This window comes from Aquarana catesbeiana, linkage group LG02 (genome assembly GCF_042186555.1).
Source record: "Aquarana catesbeiana isolate 2022-GZ linkage group LG02, ASM4218655v1, whole genome shotgun sequence".
Classification (NCBI taxonomy): Eukaryota; Metazoa; Chordata; class Amphibia; order Anura; family Ranidae; genus Aquarana; species Aquarana catesbeiana.
The window spans coordinates 472,748,190-472,766,502 of NC_133325.1; the positions used below are offsets into that span (position 1 = coordinate 472,748,190).

The window sequence follows — 18,313 nt, forward strand, 5'->3', positions numbered from 1 at the left end:
GGAGGAGGTGGGTAGAGCTCACAGGTCTTGCATCATCACCACCAGCTGTATGGAGACGTGGGGGTACAACAAGCTGCAGCACTGAGCCTTGTCCTGCATCCTTTCGAATTGCAAGCAGCATTAGCCAGTGTGCTGTGAACGAAATATATTGTCCCTGCCCATGCTTGCTGGACAACGTGTCAGCAGTAAGGTGGATTTTACGGCTGACTGCCTTGCCCAATGATGCTAGGACATTTCCTTCAACGTGATGGTAGAGGGATGGAACGGCCTTACGTGAAAAGTAGTAGTGACTGGAACCTGCCATTATGCTACAGCACATTGTGCAAATTCACAGAAGGGGGCAGAATCCACCAGACTGAAAGGCAGAAGTTGGAGAGCCAACAGCTTTGACAAGCTTGCATTCAGACGCTGGGCATGTGGGTGGCAGATGGGGCAGAGAAATTTGCCAGCTACAGTCTACAGCTGGTGGTGTGCTGCTGGCAGATGTGCTGCTAGTAACTGGGACACCCTGTGCTATACCATCATGCCTGTCAGTGGAGGCTGCTGAAAGGTAATGTCCGTTTTATTAGTAGTCCAACTTCTGGTCGTATGGCCTCCTTTGCTGACACCAACGTGCCTATATTAGTTTGCTGGGTGACCCCCAGCTCCACCCCTTGCTGACGAAGTCCAATAGGATGCAACGCAGTGTACGGGGGGTGGAGCTTACAACACAGACGTCACCTGCTGCCACCTCTATGCTCTTGATCTGTGGATCATAGCATTGTATTTTTTAACATTGCGCTTGTCAGAGCTGTATGTTGTATCTTTACCTTAATAAACGGAGTACACTTAGATTATACCCTCTGTTTTCTTGGACTATCTTTATCATCATTTATACCCCGTTTGAAAGTCTTCCTCCTTGCCATTGGTTTACACTGCTTGGGATTGAAGATCGCTCTTATGGGAGTCTCATTACATCCCTGTGGGGATATATGCGCTTCTGACCTCCTGTGATGGCGGTCCATCCACTCTGGTAAGCGTATTTGACCTTAATTGGTGAACAACATTGGGGCGACTCTCCTATTTTCCCCACGAGGGATCCTGTCATTCCTTCTGTCCGGTAATTGCTGTTTTTCCATCTGGATTGGACTCTTTTTTTTCTTTTTCTTTTTTATGCGCTGCACTTATCTTTGTTTTATGATTAGAAGTGTGGTGTTGCGCTAATCCTTAAAGCATAAAAATATGTGGAAAAGTATATAAATCAATAAATAAATAGTGTAAGTGTGTCACACTTATGATAATGGTTCTGGTATATTAATAAACAAATCCGTGATTCACCAACATAGGCAACCTGGTGCAAAAATAATCGTAAATAAATAACACATAACGGATGTATCAAAATCAAATGGCAATACCTGGCTAGAAAATTAATAAAAAATAGATGTATATAGTGCAGCCGGATATATTACAAACAAACAAAGATAAAACGTGACTTGTGCTCATAAACACAATACAAGTGACAGTTTAACTGGAGCCTTGTGATATTCAAAAAATAAAGTCAACAAATCCACGTGCATAAAAAGTGATCCACTGAGGGTTAATAAAGTCCAAATAGTGTATATAAACAGTGATCCCTTGGGAATAAATTAAAGTGACTGGTAACAGTTGTGATGTGTATCCTTTCTTCATGCAACACAGCACGCAGTGGTGGGCAGTAGCCCCTTACCTGAAGGTAATGGGGTACTCGCTTTAGCCAATATTGGGCATGGCGACCCTTAGCTAGCAAAACCACAGCATCAACCAATTGTGGGAACGATACTAATTAGATCCTATCCTGGCTTATCTCCTCTGGATGGCATCCGTCTCTCAAGTAGTATCCCAGGGTCACCAAGATAAAGACATCAAGAAGAGAATCCCACAATTGTGTAGTAACGTTTGGCAAACAGTAGATTTTATTAAAACTAAGCAGAGTACTCACATAAAAACAATAGCAATGTGTGGAGATCCGACGAGCGGCAAGCTCGTACCGCTAATCACCATAGATTGCCTGTCCCGTCCCTACGCGTGACGTCACGACCCACGTGACTTCATCAGTATTGTTCCCACGATTGGTTGATGCTGTGGTTTTGCTAGCTAAGGGTCGCCATGCCCAATATTGGCTAAAGCGAGTACCCCATTACCTTCAGGTAAGGGGCTACTGCCCACCACTGCGTGCTGTGTTGCATGCAGAAAGGATACACATCACAACTTTTACCAGTCACTTTAATTTATTCCCAACGGATCACTGTTTATATACACTATTTGGACTTTATTAACCCTCAGTGGATCACTTTTTATGCACGTGGATTTGTGGACTTTATTTTTTGAATATCACAAGGCTCCAGTTAAACTGTCACTTGTATTGTGTTTATGAGCACAAGTCACGTTTTATCTTCGTTTGTTTGTAATATATCCGGCTGCACTATATACATCTATTTTTTATTAATTTTCTAGCCAGGTATTGCCATTTGATTTTGATACATCCGTTATGTGTTATTTATTTACGATTATTTTTGCACCAGGTTGCCTATGTTGGTGAATCACGGATTTGTTTATTAATATACCAGAACCATTATCATAAGTGTGACACACTTACACTATTTATTTATTGATTTATATACTTTTCCACATATTTTTATGCTTTAAGGATTAGCGCAACACCACACTTCTAATCATTCCTTCTATATATAGGGTCAGGTTGCACCCCACCTGGTGTAGGCGACTTTTCCTAGTGGTTCCTTTCCCCGTATATGGTAGCGCAGGAATACTTTATCTATCTTTGTTTTATGCTGAAAGGTAATGACTTGGTATCGCAGGGGCAGACTGAAGTGAGTAAGGAGGAGGGACAGATTTGTGCCCCTTTTGTGTGGCTTTTAGGTGCTCTTGCCAATGGGCTGAGTGGTTGGTTTTTAAATGCCTTGTTAGACATGTGGTACCCAAATGGTTGGTGTTTTTGCCACGTTTGATGTGCCTGAGTCACAGTTTGCAGATAGCAACAGTGCGATCTGCAGCAGATGTGTTGAAAAAGGCAGAGACAGCTGAGCCTTGGTGAGTGGGCCGGGAGATAACAGCTGCAGAATGTGATAGGGTAATAGGGTGGCTGCTCTCTACTCTTGATGTCATCCTCCTTGGGGTTGTGTCGCCTCAACTTCAGTTTCATCCTCTGCTCTATCAGGTACCCAAGTCGCATCAGTGACCTCATCATCATCATCATCATCATCATCATCATCCATCATGTTCATCATTACCACTGGAGACAACATGGCAATACGCTGCAGCTTGGGGAACATGAATGCCAATTTTTCTACCAGTGTTCCTCCCTCTCTCTGGGCTCATGTTCCTGTCATCCTCAACCTCAGAAACAACATCTGAATCCAGTAATGGCTTGGCATCATCAAGGAACAAGTGGACAAGGAGGCAGGTTTATCTACTCTGGCAACTGCAGGGGACTGCACACTTGTCTCTTGCGTGACAGAGGATGAGGAAGGTTTAGTAAGCCAGTCCACCACCTCCTCTGCATACTGTGGCTTGATAACATGGGCAAACTCACTAAACAGAGGAAATGATGCCCTGCCCTGAGGACTGACCACCACGTCCACCTTTGCCTGTGGACACATTTGTTGCTGGCCCCCTTACAGTGCCAAGGGAACATCTTCCTCTCCTTGTTGTCCTCCCAGACATTATTGGGAGGCAGGGGGCAGTGCTTATAAGCAAATGTAAAGAAGAAGTTGAAATCTGTACGTAGATGCAGTTTAATCAATGTAAAGAGGTGTTTGGTGCACTAATTTGAGTACTCACACTACACAGACACACTCCATGTATACACTATAATATACTGCAATATAATGCGCCAAATGTACAGAGACGCACAGAACTATATGGCGTTAAACTGGCAGTAACGCACACTGAACTATATGGCGTTAAACTGGCAGTAACGCACGCAAAACTATATGGTGTTAAACTGGCAGTAGCACACGCAGAACTATATGGCGTTAAACTGGCAGTAGCACACACAGAAATATATGGCGTTAAACTGGCAGTAACGCACAAAACTATATGGCATTAAACTGGCAGTAACACATACAAAACGATATAGCGTTAAACTGGCAGTAACGCACGCAAAACCATATGGCGTTAAACTGGCAGTAACGCACGTAAATGGCGTTAAACTGTCAGTAACGCAATCAAATAGATGGTGTTCAACCGCCGCTATCTGAACTGTCTCTACTCTAGCTGTACACTAATGTCAAGATTACTGACACAGTCTCACTACACTACAGTGAAACTATCTGAGCTGTCCCTACTCTAGCTGTACACTATGCAAAGCTGAATGATGGTCCTCCTCACCACATTCACACTATGCCTAGACTGACACTAAACTAATCTACACTGACAATTAAAGCAAAATAGCACAGTATAGCACACTAACTGAACAGAGCCCTGTTCTGTCTCTTCACGCCAAAATCACACTGAAAATGGCTGCCATTGAAAGCATACTTTTGTACAGTGGAGAGGGAATGAGCCATGATTGGATAAAGTCATGATGACAGTGTCCAATCATGACTCTGACAGTGCTCTGTGCCCTGATTGGCTGAAGCTTTCACTGCTTGAGCCAATCAGGGCTTGCAATGCACTGTTCAGCGCTACAATGCATTGTGGTCGGTTCGGAGGGCCGGACAACCGAACAAAGAAAGTTCGGGCCCAACCGTTCACCCATCCCTAGTCACGGCAATGCAATCATACCAGTTGCAAGCAATTGCAAAAATATGGATACCAATGACAGCTCTGGAGTTTCTACCTTCAAAAATAAGTAAACAATAGCAGTTCCCATATTTCTAAACCGATGAATTTCTTTTAGGTTTCTTTCCCTTTCTGTTTCTCTTTATACTTCTGTAGCGTTTATTTTTATTCCCTCTTATGTGTGAAATCTTTCTTCCATGAAATGACAGAACAAGATGCAGAGAGCGCACAAGAATTCAGCCTGTGTGCAATTACCCTTGTTGACAAGTAGAGGTTTATGTATTTTGTTTCTCGTTCTGAATACGCTCTTAAGTATGCCACTATTATGATTTTTACTGTATTAATAGATTCTTGTCAGAGGAACTAGAAATCTGCTTCTTATTCATTGTAATGGCCTTTTCTATTTTCAGAATAAATCCTGAAGATTTCAATTCGGAAAATTAGCTAATGTGGTTGCTAATTTGATGTCACAAAAACATTAATGGCAAAGATTAAAAATACGCCTTTTTTTTTCCTTTAATATGTTCTCTTTGTAGTCTAAGAGAGGAAAAAAGTTGTGAATCCCAACAGGCCCCCCTATTGTGCAAATTAAAATAAAAAGCAGTAAGGGAAATAATGCTACATATGTCTTGTGACCGAATTAGGTCATGTTCAAGGAATCAGATTTTATCTAATAATATTCACTTGTCTTTGATAAAATGATTGGTATGCATGTGCCTAGGTTTGTAAACCACAGCCTTAAACAAAAAAAACAAATTGGTTTAATAGGTATTTTATAAAAAAGCACACTGGATGATAATACAGTACAAGCTGAAATGCCAAGGGGAAAATAAAATAAAACACCCACAAAGTAGAGGAAGGCAGACAGAGTAAGGCCTCATGTACACTGCTGCTGGTAAACAGACGTTTAGGAGCAGTTGGGCATTTTTCTTAACTGCTCCTGAACTCTGCTCTATGTTATCTTATCTGTCCATGTACACAGGTTCGTTTATAGTCATTTCTAGGCAGTTGCGTTTAGAGGCTTTTTTTGGAACCCAAAAAGATGCATTCAGAAGCTGTGTTTAGAGGCATTTCAAACGCCAAATGCGGTTAAACGTGGTAATTCGCGTTTAGCCGCGTTTCATTTACAGGCGTTTTTCATTTTTGGCTATTTTGAAAAAAAAAATGAAAATTTTTTTCAAACGCTTCTGGACGTAAACGCAGCTAAATGCTACTAAACGTGGCATGTAAACGTGGCTAAACAGCCGTTTTTAGATGCCGGTATCTAGCTGTCAAGTTAAATCGTTCAGGAGAGGTTGAACAACGTCCCGTGTACATCAAGCCTTAAGGACACAAAAGGAACAGGAGAACCAAAATGTGCCGAAAGTGTCAGGGGTACCACAGTATGGACTCTCTTCTATCCCTTTCTATTGGTTAAGCCATGTTTTAGAGGAAAACAGGACATAAAACATAACTAAAACCAACTATTTTTTTTTTTTTTTTTTGCTGTCTGTGTCATATTAAGCAGATTTTTCATTACTTTTTGTCCTGAGACATTAAATTAAGTAAAGGAAATCTCTCCAAAGTAATGAAAATCCTCTCTTATGCAATTTTCTTCACAATACGTGTCCCCATTGGAAGACTTCAAAGTTCACGTCCATTCTCAGTGGGACCCTCTATGATATAACTAATACAAGAAAATAATTTAGATATGTAGGCAGTGTGCTACTAAATTAAGCTTTATCATGTATTTTTTCTGTCTTGTATTACATTGAAATTTCCAAGAGAGGGTTTATTAATATAACCTCAATTCCAAAAAAAATTTGGGTGCTATGTAAAATCTATATAAAAACAGAATGCAATAATTGGAAAATCTCATAAACCCATATTTTATTCACAATAGAAAATATATCAAAGGTTTAAAGTTGAGAAAATGTACCATTTTTAAGGGAAAAAAAGGGTCATTTTGAAATTGATGATAGCAGCACATTTCAACAAAGTTTGGACAGGGCAAAAAAAAAGCTAGCAGAGGAAGTATCTAACTAACAAGGTAGAGCTGAAAGACCATTTTGCAGCTAGGTTAATTGGCAACAGATCAGTGACATTATTGTGTATAAAAAGAGCATCTAAGAGCGTCAAGGTGTCTCAGAAGTAAAAATGGGCTACCAATCTGTGAAAAGCTGCATCTAAAAATTGTTGAGCAATTTCAGAATAACATTCCTCAACCTAAAATTGCAAAGACTTTAAATATGTCATCTACAGTACATACTATCATCAAAAGAATCAGAGAATCTGGAGAAATCTCTGTGCACAAGGCCAAACGCAATATTAGATGCCCGTGAACAGGCATGATCTTGTGATGGACATCGCTGCATGGGCTCAGGAATACTTCCAAAAACCGCCATCTGTAAACACAGTTCTCTCCCTGCTATTCAAAAATGCAAGGTAAAGAAAGCTCTATCATGCAAAGAAGAAGCCATATCTGAATATGATCCAGAAATGACGCTATCTTCTCTGGGCTAAAGCTCATTTAAAATGGTCTGTTCCAAAGTGGAAAACTGTTTTGTGTTCTTTTTGGCAACCATGGGCATTGTATCCTCCAGAATGAAAGGGAGAGGGACCTTCCTGGCTTGTGCTCAGTTCAAAAGCCTGCATCTCTGATGGTATGGGGGTGCATTACTTCCTGGAATGGCAGCTTGTACATCTGGTAAGGCACCATCAATACTGAAAGTCTTTTCCAGGCAAGGCCTTGCATATTTTAGCAGGACAATGCTAAACCACATACTGCTTCTATGAGAACAGCATGGCTTTGTTGCAGAAGTGTTAGCTGGCACATGGGTTAGGAGGATAGGCTGTCCCGGCAAAGGGGTTGGTTTCTCCTTGCAGTATATAATTTATTCCCCATGGCTGATGGAACTGAACATTTAAATCAGAAAAACATGTGGAATAATATAACGTTCAATTTTTTTTCCAAAGAGGTATACTTGTAGATTTAATCAGCAGCCTTGAGCCTGTAAGGTGAAAGTGATCTGAACAGCGGTATAGCTGCCAGATCACATTTACAGGAGTAAACACTTGCCCTTCCCCTCCCACTGTAAACCTCTCCTTCTTGTTTTCTGGGCTTTCCAACTACCTCTGGGAGCCTTGGACCACCATATTTACAGTCAGGATGGCGATCCGATATCCTCTGCAAATTCTGAACCTTGAAGCACTCATGTCAAGACCTGGTTCACCTGCTGGTGGCACTGTGGTTCTCTGGGTGGAAAACTGTAGTTCAAGTGTCCACCAGCAGGTGTTTCCCAGGAGTCAGTAGGTACTTAAGCCTATCTCTACTAACACATCTTGCGTCAGTGTTTTGATTGCCTTTCTTGCTGCTAGATTCTGAATGCCAGTTGCTCCTGCTCTAGCTTGCATGCTGCCTTACTCTAGCTCCCTTTGTACCTGTACCTAGTCCTGATTCCCCCTCTTCTTGCATCCCTGGTACTCCCTGTTGCCTGTGTCCCTCATTTATATATATTTTGTAAATAATATATAGCTAGTTTTTTAGGTTTCTGTTACGTAGACTTTTTGGGTATGGGTCACGTGTTGTTTATGTTCACTATTTGCTGGTGTGTGCATTTCTTATTGCATGCCTTTAATAAATTTACTTCATTATACAGTATCTCATAATAGTGAGTACACCCCTCGCATTTTTGTAAATATTTTATTATATCTTTTCATGTGACAACACTGAAGAAATGACACTTTGCTATAACGTAAAGTAGTGAGTGTACAACTTGTATAACAATGTAAATTTGCTGTCCCCTCAAAATAACTCAACACACAGCCATTAATGTCTACACCCATGGCAATAAAAGCGAGTACACCCCTAAGTGAAAATGTCCAAATTGAGCCCAATTAGCCGTTTTCATTCCACGGTGTCATGTGACTCAGTGTTACAAGGTCTCAGATGTGAATGGGGAGCAGGTGTGTTAAATTTGGTGTTTTCGCTCTCAATCTCTCATACTGGTCACTGGAAGTTCAATGTGGCACCTCATAGCAAAGAACTCTCTGAGGATCTGAAAAAAAGAATCGTTGCTCTACATATAGATGGCCTAGGCTATAAGATTGCCAACACCCTGAAACAGAGCTGCAGCGCGGGGGCCAAGTCCATACAGCGGTTTAACAGGACAGGTTCCACTCGGAACAGGCCTTGCCATGGTCGACCAAAGTAGTTGAGTGCACGTGTTCAGCCTCATATTCAGAGGTTGTCTTTGGGAAATAGACGTTTGAGTGCTGCCAGCATTGCTGCAGAGGTTGAAGGGGTTGGGGGTCAGCCTGTCAGTGCTCAGACTGTATGCTGCACACTGCATCAAATTGGTCTGCATGGCTGTTGTCCCAGAAGGAAGCCTCTTCTAAAGATGATGTACAAGAAAGCCCGCAAACAGTTTGCTGAAGTCAAGCAGACTAAGGACATGGATTACTGGCACCATGTCCTGTGGTCTAATGAGACCAAGATAAACTTACTTGCTTCCGATGGTGTCAAGTGTGTGTGGTGGCAACCAGGTGAGGAGTACAAAGACAAGTGTGTCTTGCCTACAGTCAAGCATGGTGGTGGGAGTGTCATGGTCTGGGGCTGCATGAGTGCTGCCGGAAATGGGGAGCTACAGTTCATTAAGGGAACCATGAAAGCCAACATGTAGTGTGACATACTGAAGCAGAGCATGATCCTCTCCCTACGGAGACTGGGCCACAGGGCAATATTCCAACATGATAAGGACCCCAAACACACCTCCAAGACGACCGCTGCCTAAAGGGTAAAGGTGATGGACTGGCCAAGCATGTCTCCAGACCTAAACCCTATTGAGCATCTGTGGGGCATCCTCAAATGGAAGGTGGAGGAGCGCAAGGTCTCTAAAATCCACCAGCTCCGTGATGTCGTCTCGGAGGAGTGGAAGAGGACTCCAGTGGCAAACTGTGATGCTCTGATGAACCCCATGCCCAAGAGGGTTAATGCAGTGCTGGAAAATAATGTGGCCACACAAAATATTGACACTTTGGGCCCAATTTGGACATTTTCACTTAGGGGTGTACTCACTTTTGTTGCCAGCGGTTTAGACATTAATGGCTGTGTGTTTGAGTTATTTTAAGGGGACAGCAAATTTACACTGTTATACAAGCTGTACACTCACTACTTTACATTGTAGCAAAGTGTCATTTCTTCAGTGTTGTCAATGAAAAGATATAATAAAATATTTACAAAAATGTGAGGGGTGTACTCACTTTTGTGAGATACTGTACATTGCTTGTGTAGCTACATACTGTGTATCCAGTCATCTCCTGTGCAGACTCCTGATATAACACTGACGCCCACTAATGACCAGATCAGCTACACCTGCGAACTGGGAGCCATTTGCTTTGAGTATTTGCTTTCCTTTTTGGCAAAATGCTTTGAGTGCAGGCTATTAGTCATGTGCAACGTGCATTAGGAAATTAAGAATTTTTTTGTCACTCTTTGGCAGGATCTCACTGGTGAGGAACTGTTGGGAAGCATTTTGACAGGATATGCTTTGGTTGATGAGGGCAAGTTTCCACTTAGTGAAATAAAAACTTTGGTTCAGGTCTGTTCTGAATTGTTATTTCCACTTACCTTTCATGGCCATGTTTTCATTCCTCCCTTAAAGACAAGCTTCAGGCTCCCCCCCCCCCCCAAAAAAAAAATAAAAGTCAGCAGCTATAAATACTGTAGCTGCTGACTTTTTAATATTAGGGCACTTACCTGTCTAGGCATCCAGTGGTGTCCTCACCTGAGCCGATTCTTTACTGGGCTTTTGGGTGCTGGTGTCGCCATTTTGACCAAGGGAAACCAGCAGTGAAGCCTTGCGGATTTACACCTGATTTCCTACTGTGCATGTGTGAAACACGCTCCACTTTGTGAATGGGCCGCAGTCTTCTGGGAAGTGTCCCAGAAGGCTGCTGGGGAAGAAAGGAGTGTGAACAAAACCAGGTACCCCCCCTCAAAAGGTGGCAAATGTGGCAGCAGAGGGTGGAGGAGGCAGACAAGCAGAGCTTCCCTTTTAGGTGGAGCTCCGCTTTAAATATGCTTCAGGTTGAATTTCGGGGATGGCTGCTGGAAAATAGTACAGGTTTCTTTCTCCAGCAGTATTCAGCTTTTTCACAACGGGTGCTGTTAGATTGTATTTCTGCTCTGCACTCTTTGGTTGAGCAAGGGAAATGCAAATTGACCTTAGTTTAGCCTCTGCTACAAGCCTGGTCAGAAATACTATCCCCAGGTTCATATGATTCACACCAATGTTCTGCCTCTAAGCATCAAGAATCTTTTCCTTTGTTACCCGTAGCAACCACAGCTGCTACTGGGTGTCCCCTGCCTCCTGTAGATCAGTACCCTGCTATCAGTAACCACAACATTTCCTACATGTAATCCATTAAAGTCTCCCTCTGCTCTAACGTTACCAATAGCAACCTCTGACTTCTTCCTCTACTTCTGTTACTCCTCCCTCTATGCTCTCCAGTACTATTACTATTTTCCCATCAGCAGTGTGCACTCTGGTCAGTACCATGCAACTGCTTGCAGGACTTCAGTTCCTAAACCAAAAAGAAACAGAAGTTTTCTCCTGCTTATTCAATCCTGGCACTGTCCACTGCTGCCTCGACCGTTACCAGTCAGTTCCAGATTCCATGCTACCTGCTGATGGGGTCCAATCCTCCTCCATGCTGCCTGCTGATGGGGTCCAGTCCTTCTCCATGCTTCCTGCTAATGGGGTCCATTCTTCCTCTATGCTACCCGCCGATGTGGTCCATTCTTCCCCCATACTACCTGCCGATGGGGTCCATTCTTCCCCCATACTGCCTGCCGATGGGGTTCAGCCTGCCTCTATGCTACCTGCCGATGGGGTTCAGCCTGCCTCTATGCTGCCTGCCAATGGAGTACAGTCTGCAGCTGGTGCCTTTCTGTCCTCTGCCAAGCCTGCCACTGGTGCCCTGCTATTCTCTGCCAATCTCAGGCTTCTGGATTTCCTTTGTCATGTGACTTGCATGGGTTATCTGTCTGGTTCTGAGTTCCAATTGCTCCCACTCTAGCTTCCATCATGTACCTTGCTGCCTTATTATGCTCCCCTTGTTCCTGTACCCAGTCCTGATTCCCCCCCCTCTTCTTTGCATCCCTGGTATTCCCTGTTCCCTGTGTCCCTTGTTTGTATGTATTATGTAGTTAGTTTGTAAGGTTTCTGTTACTTAGGCTTTTTGGGTGTGGGCCACTTGTTATTCATGTTCACCATTTGCTTGCCATTAATAAATTTACTTCATTATACATTGCTTGGTTCCAGTTTGCTTGTGTAGCTACTAGGGGCATGGAATTTAATTGCAGCATCGATGCATCGCGATTCAGCAGTCCACTATGCGGCATCGATGCTGTGACTGGCATAATCGTTTGTTGGGTAATGACATCATCCGCGCGCTGTGCTGTGCCCTGCCTCTCTCCGAACGGAGCCGTGCCTCTCCTCTTTTCCCACCTCCCAAAGACGTCATCCCCAGCCGCCCGGCGTCACCGTGTGTCCAATCAGTGTTCCGTCTATCATAGGACCCGGTCTAGGAGGCAGGACTCTGTTACAGCGCAACCACTGGAGAAGGAGGAGGTAGAGGAGGACTGGCGCGCTGGGGTATTCAAATCAAAGCTCTGTGACACAGCGGGAGATGCCCACTGTGTCTGATCCATCCATTCACTGGTGAGTCTGCATTGATTGGGCACAGTGAGGCTGATTTATGGGCACAGTGAGGCTGATTGATGATGGGCATAGTAAGGCTGATGATGGGCACAGTGACTCTGCAGTGATGGAGGGCACAGTGAGGCTGATTGATAGGCACAGTGGCTCTGCATTGATGGGCACAGTGAGGCTGATTTATGGGCACAGTGAGGTTGAATTATGGGCACAGTGACTCTGCATTGATAGGCACAGTGAGGCTGATTGTTGGGCACAGTGACTCTGCATCGATGGGCACAGTGACTCTGCATCGATGGGCACAGTGAGGCTGATTGATGGGCACAGTGAGGCAGATTAATGGGCACAGTGAGGCAGATTAATGGGCACAGTGACTCTGCATTGATGGGACAGTGAGGCTGATTGATGGGCTTAGTGAGGCTGATTGATGGGCACAGTGAGTCTGCATTGATGGGCACAGTGACTCTGCATTGATGCGCACAGTGAGGCTGATTGATGGGCACAGTGAGTCTGCATTGATGGGCACAGTGACAATGCATTAATGGGCACAGTGACTCTGCATTGATGGGCACAGTGAGTCTGCAATGATGATGGGCACAGTGAGTCTGCATTCCTGGGCACAGTGAGTCTATGTTCCTGGGCACAGTGAGTTTGCATTGATGGGCACAGTGAGTTTGCATTGATGGGCACAGTGACTCTGCATTGATGGGCACAGTGAGGCTGCATTTATTCACAGGCACAGTGAGGCTGCATTTATTCACAGGCACAGTGAGGCTGCATTTATTCACAGGCACAGTGAGACTGCGTTTGGGCACTGCTGAGGCTGCATTTGATGGGCACAGCCTCATTTGATGTGCACAGTGAGGCTGCGTTTGATAGGCACTGGTGAGGCTGCACTTATGGGTTTTTGATGAAAACCATGGGCAGTAATCATGATGCATTGTGAATCTAATTTGAATCAAATCATTGACATGGCAATCGTAATCAAATCGAAACGGGAGACCAATGAAGATGCGCAGCTCTGAGCTTTCAGGTCCTGAACAGAATATCTAGATAAACAGCTGGTCAAGGGCAGTCTATGTCTCCCACAATCATAAAGAGGACCTATTCCCACCCAATTCAATTCCATAGAGGGCATTTGTGAAATAAAACTTTTTTTAAAAAGAGCAAAAAAGTGTTTTGAAAACTCAAAATGTAATTTAAAAAAAAAGTAAAAAAATTAAAATATGTAAAAGATCCCCGAATGTCAGTGTGAGTGGAATAGTTCTAGTTCATTCATTTACAATTAATTCAAAACTGATGTGTTCTAAAGGTTTTTATTTTTATTTCTTTATAAAATTTGGGTGCCTTATTTTTTTGAAATTTTGTGGCTTCACGTGGCATGACACATGGCTGGAAGGTTCAGATCGAAACTCTCTGCTCCCTCTTCCCTTTTCCTATTCTTGTGGGTCAATTTGCTTTCTTTTGAGCCTGGGACCTCCAGGAGCACACCTTTTAGGAGGGAGAGCAGAAGTCTGCTATCCCTTCTGTATTGAAATACCAAGAAGCTCTATGACCGGAGCCATTCTATGTTTAGGGCCTCTGTTGATAGGCAAATGGGGATTACTTTCAGGTGCATTCAGCCTGCATTTGAGACCAGTCTGAGACGCTGCCGGGATAATTTATAGTTCATTCATAGGTGCATTTGACCTGCAGTTAGCCCCCTTATGACCTGCATTTGACCTTCATTTAAGCTGTAGCAAAATGCTTTTGTATTCTCTTTGACTTGTATGGGGAGAGAAGTAGTTTTGATGCAAACAAAATTTAATCAACATAGGCACTTAGAGTTTCAGTGTGCCAGTGCTCACCACCAACCAACTGCTGATTGACAACTGTTAGAACTTGTATGAGCTGTGACATAAAAAAAATAAAAAAATGAAAGCACACGTAACACACACATCATTTTTACATTTTAGACACATATATAAATACCTACTGCACTGCACATGTTAAGTATCAAATTTTAAGGTAGAGTACTAATTTTAGTTATTTTGTTAGTTATTTTAACTTAGGTGTGGTGCATTGTCTGCATTTTTATGTAAAATACTGCAACCTGCTGCTGATCCAATTATTCTTTCCTCATCCACAAGCACTACAATCTCTTTCCTTCCTCTGTTGTAAGAAGATATGAAAATGGGGGTTTGCCTCATTTAAATGACTAAACTGCATGTCCGTCCCATCCCGAAACAGATTATAGAACAAGATTCCTCAAAAAATGGGACTTTAAATGGACGCCAGGCAGTAATAAGTATAAAAAATACAACATTTATTGTGCAATACATAAATTACAACATGAAACACATGTAACCAATGATAAAAACATATGTAAGGGAAATAGGTAGGGAAACCAGCTGAAGGGAGGGGGCTCGCAAATTAATGTCTGACGCGTTTCAATTGCATATATAGTGCAGTTCTTCCTCAGGGACCATGCCGCCTTCACCACTCCAAATGCTGTGATTCTATAAGGATAACAAAATATGTACCATCAACATCCTGCACAGAGTATAATTGTACATTCAATGGATACAATGTGTATATATACAGCAATTTATAAAAACTTCCTTTGTATGACTGGAAATACTGACTCCAAACATAAAATGATTTCACCAGCAGCTGAAAACGATACTCAAATACTGGGATTGAGGTATCTGTCTGGGCCAGATCAGGAGCGCCACCCCCAATATCCTAGATCAATCTGTGCTCCCAGAATTGCTTGTGGTCATTAGGGGGGATTTAACTAAAAGAGGTAGTGTCCAACACATATGGAGATTGACATTCAAAAACCATGTATTAAAAAAGAAAAGAAATAGAAAGATGTATAAGAGAATATAGTAGTGTTTAGTTTATAGGGGGTATAGTCATACCTTATTCTTGAAAAAATGTATATACATATATCTCATGGAGGGTGTACCCAACCAGAGCAGGGTTCCCGTATTGTATGATGGAACTGTGTCCAAATGAGATCATATAGGGAAAAACCCTGTGATTTTTCATCCTCATGGCCAATTACCTGAAAAAATAGCAATTGTCACCATCCAGAGAGAGAGACTAGAAAAATCCATGAATAGGTAAGTGAATCCCTGCAGACCAGCAACAAAGTGGTCCTGAGTTCATAGCCATATGTATACAAGTATAGTGGTGAAAATAGTGGGTAACTTGCCTTTGTAGAAGAAACAAAAGTGTACGATCTGTCAGCTGCAAAGCCAGAGAGACTGAACAATGGCAAAAATCTACCTTATAACAGTACTGCCATTAGTAATCAGTTGGAATCAGCTGGTCTGTTCCCAATGATCTCATCATGATGGCGCCAAGAGTGGACCTATCAAAAGAAAGCATGTGTCAATGGCGTGGACCATACCCATGGCAATAGTCAAGTCATGTGACATAGTTTAGTCCCGTGATCTATCAGTGTCATCACGTAGGTGTCGTGCTGCGCATAGCCTGTACAGCTAATGCACGGTGCCGGCGCCGCAAGGAACCATGGCAACAGAGTGATGCTCCCTGCGGATCATCTCTGTCATCAAACGGCATAACATCACGCGGCGCGATTGTGTCATCACGCGGCGGCATGCCATAACATATATTGCATACTGGAACGATACTCTATTAGAATGCATGGCCCATGCAAAGATAGAAACTATATCACAAAAATGACAAAAAACAAGGTCAATACCATAAACCTATAGACCTATAAAGAAGTCTAGAGAAATGACCAGACTTATACAGGGGCATATAAAACTATCATCCATGACTGAAGATAAATTAAATCGAGCGTGAGAGCACAGTAGATCCAGAGCCCGAAGTGGAAGCCCCAAAAGTAACCCAGAAGGATACATCTAAAAATACCGAAATTACAAATCCAAACCCCCAAAAAGAGTGGAATAGAGATCAGGTGCTAATCATGGATGTTGACTCTTGTTTCAAACTCGTACGTCATGACGTATTTGATGCCAAATATACCACGAAAAAATATATACCAATGTTATTTAAATCGTAATCAAAAGGCTAAGAGACCCCTGACCATGATGTAAATTTTATTATAACAAAAATACATGGAGATCAACTTATATTTCGGGGGATCATGGTAATTCAGGACCAGCTGAGACAAAACCCTCCAAGAAGGGTTTAATCTGCAATAGAATTTTATTCCAATCCCCCCCCCCCCCTTATTCCTGGGTGCACCCTATCGAGTACAAGAATTTTTATATGGGGGAAGATGCCACCATGAAAGCATGAAGTATGGTGGCCCAGCGGTAAGTCTGGGTTGCATGTCTTCATGCTGGCGATATGCTCTACGCCATAGCTCGTTTTTTGTTTTACTGACGTAGCAGAATTGGCATTCGCATTGTAGTAAGTAAACAACACCCGAAGTTTTGCAATTTGCAAAGTGCTTCGGGGTAAATACTACTTTATTGGGAAGCACATTGCATTTGGTGATGTCCATATACTGACAGTATGGACAACCACCACATTTGAAAGTACCCAGTCTCTTAGATGGGCCCTTTTGATCCACCCTTAAATTCACTAGAGACAAGTTTGTCTCTTAGTGAACTTGCTCTGCGGAAGGTGAAGTTTGGACGTTCTGTTGTGAGAAGAGGGGGAGGGTTCAACACTGTAAGCAGTAGCATGTGATCGCTGTGAGGACCAACCACAGAGATCACATGGTAACCAGCAGCTCAGATCGGCTTGGTACAGTGTCTCTGTGTACATGTCATGCCATGTAATAAAGCTTTGGAGAATGCGACACAACGATTAGCAGGCAGAATAGCCATTATTTTCTACCCGACAGCTGCTGTATTTATCCAGTGCTGTTTTTAAATGGCAATGGATACATAGGGGTCTGCCTTTTAAAAAGGGAAAAGTGGTTAAAGTGTTACTAAACCCACAACAGTAAAATCAGTCTGTATATGCAGCATAGCATGCTTGTTATACTTACTGTGGAACTTAAGGTGTTAATCCTCTGCATTGTGTAAAAAGACTGTTTTATCCTATATGCACAGATCATCCTCCCCCTCCTGCACTGTCTATCTGGGGAAAGCCAGCTAACAAAGGCAGGGTAGCCAACCTGCACATGCTCAGTTATGTCTTTTATTCTGAAGAGAACATTTACTTATTCTCAGATAGCCAGGTCACATGATTTTGGCATCACACATGTGGTCGTATATACAGGCTGCAGTGGAAATCCCCTCCTACTTGAACTCTCAGCACTGGGGAAACTCTGTAGTTTATCACTGACCGTGGTATACAGATCAGCCAAAAAGGTATATAGTGACAATATTTTATGTAAAAAGAAGATTTATTAGCTGTTGGCACTGTGGGGGGGCAGATGAACTATTTTCCTATTACTAGGTTTAGTAACTCTTTAAGTGTACACACCTCAGGGTCTATTTAAAAAAAAAAAGTGCTGTGCAGCTTTCACAAATCACCATAATGTGTCTAATACGTTTATTTGCTATAATCGTCCGCTCCATCTAGTGGTCTTAATGCAGCATTGAACCAATTGAGGCATTTCAGGAAAAACAGTGCATTATGGCCACTAGGCAGAGCTGACAATCATCTTATTTTGTATGTGTACTTACTGACCCAGCAATTTTCAAGTTTTATTGTTGCTCATTGATGTATAACATTTGTAATAAATCTTTGTATATTTACGTTCATCTGTGTTGTGTACATTGGCTATTATGCCTGGTAACTCACAATCATTGTTGTTACCGCTCAGTTACATAACATTTTGAAATGAATAAATTGATTTTGTCTCAGTGTTCATTGTGGACATTGGCTAAACCTCTCTCACCTCATCTAAAGTCCCAGGGCTATTT

General features: G+C 42.7%; 1 protein-coding gene across 1 annotated transcript in view; it reads left to right on the plus strand.

Annotated features, from left to right (window-relative positions):
* Positions 1–18,313, plus strand: part of PHTF1 (putative homeodomain transcription factor 1) — a gene marked incomplete at its 5' end in the record, with an annotated part of 230,604 nt that overhangs the window by 36,006 nt on the left and 176,285 nt on the right.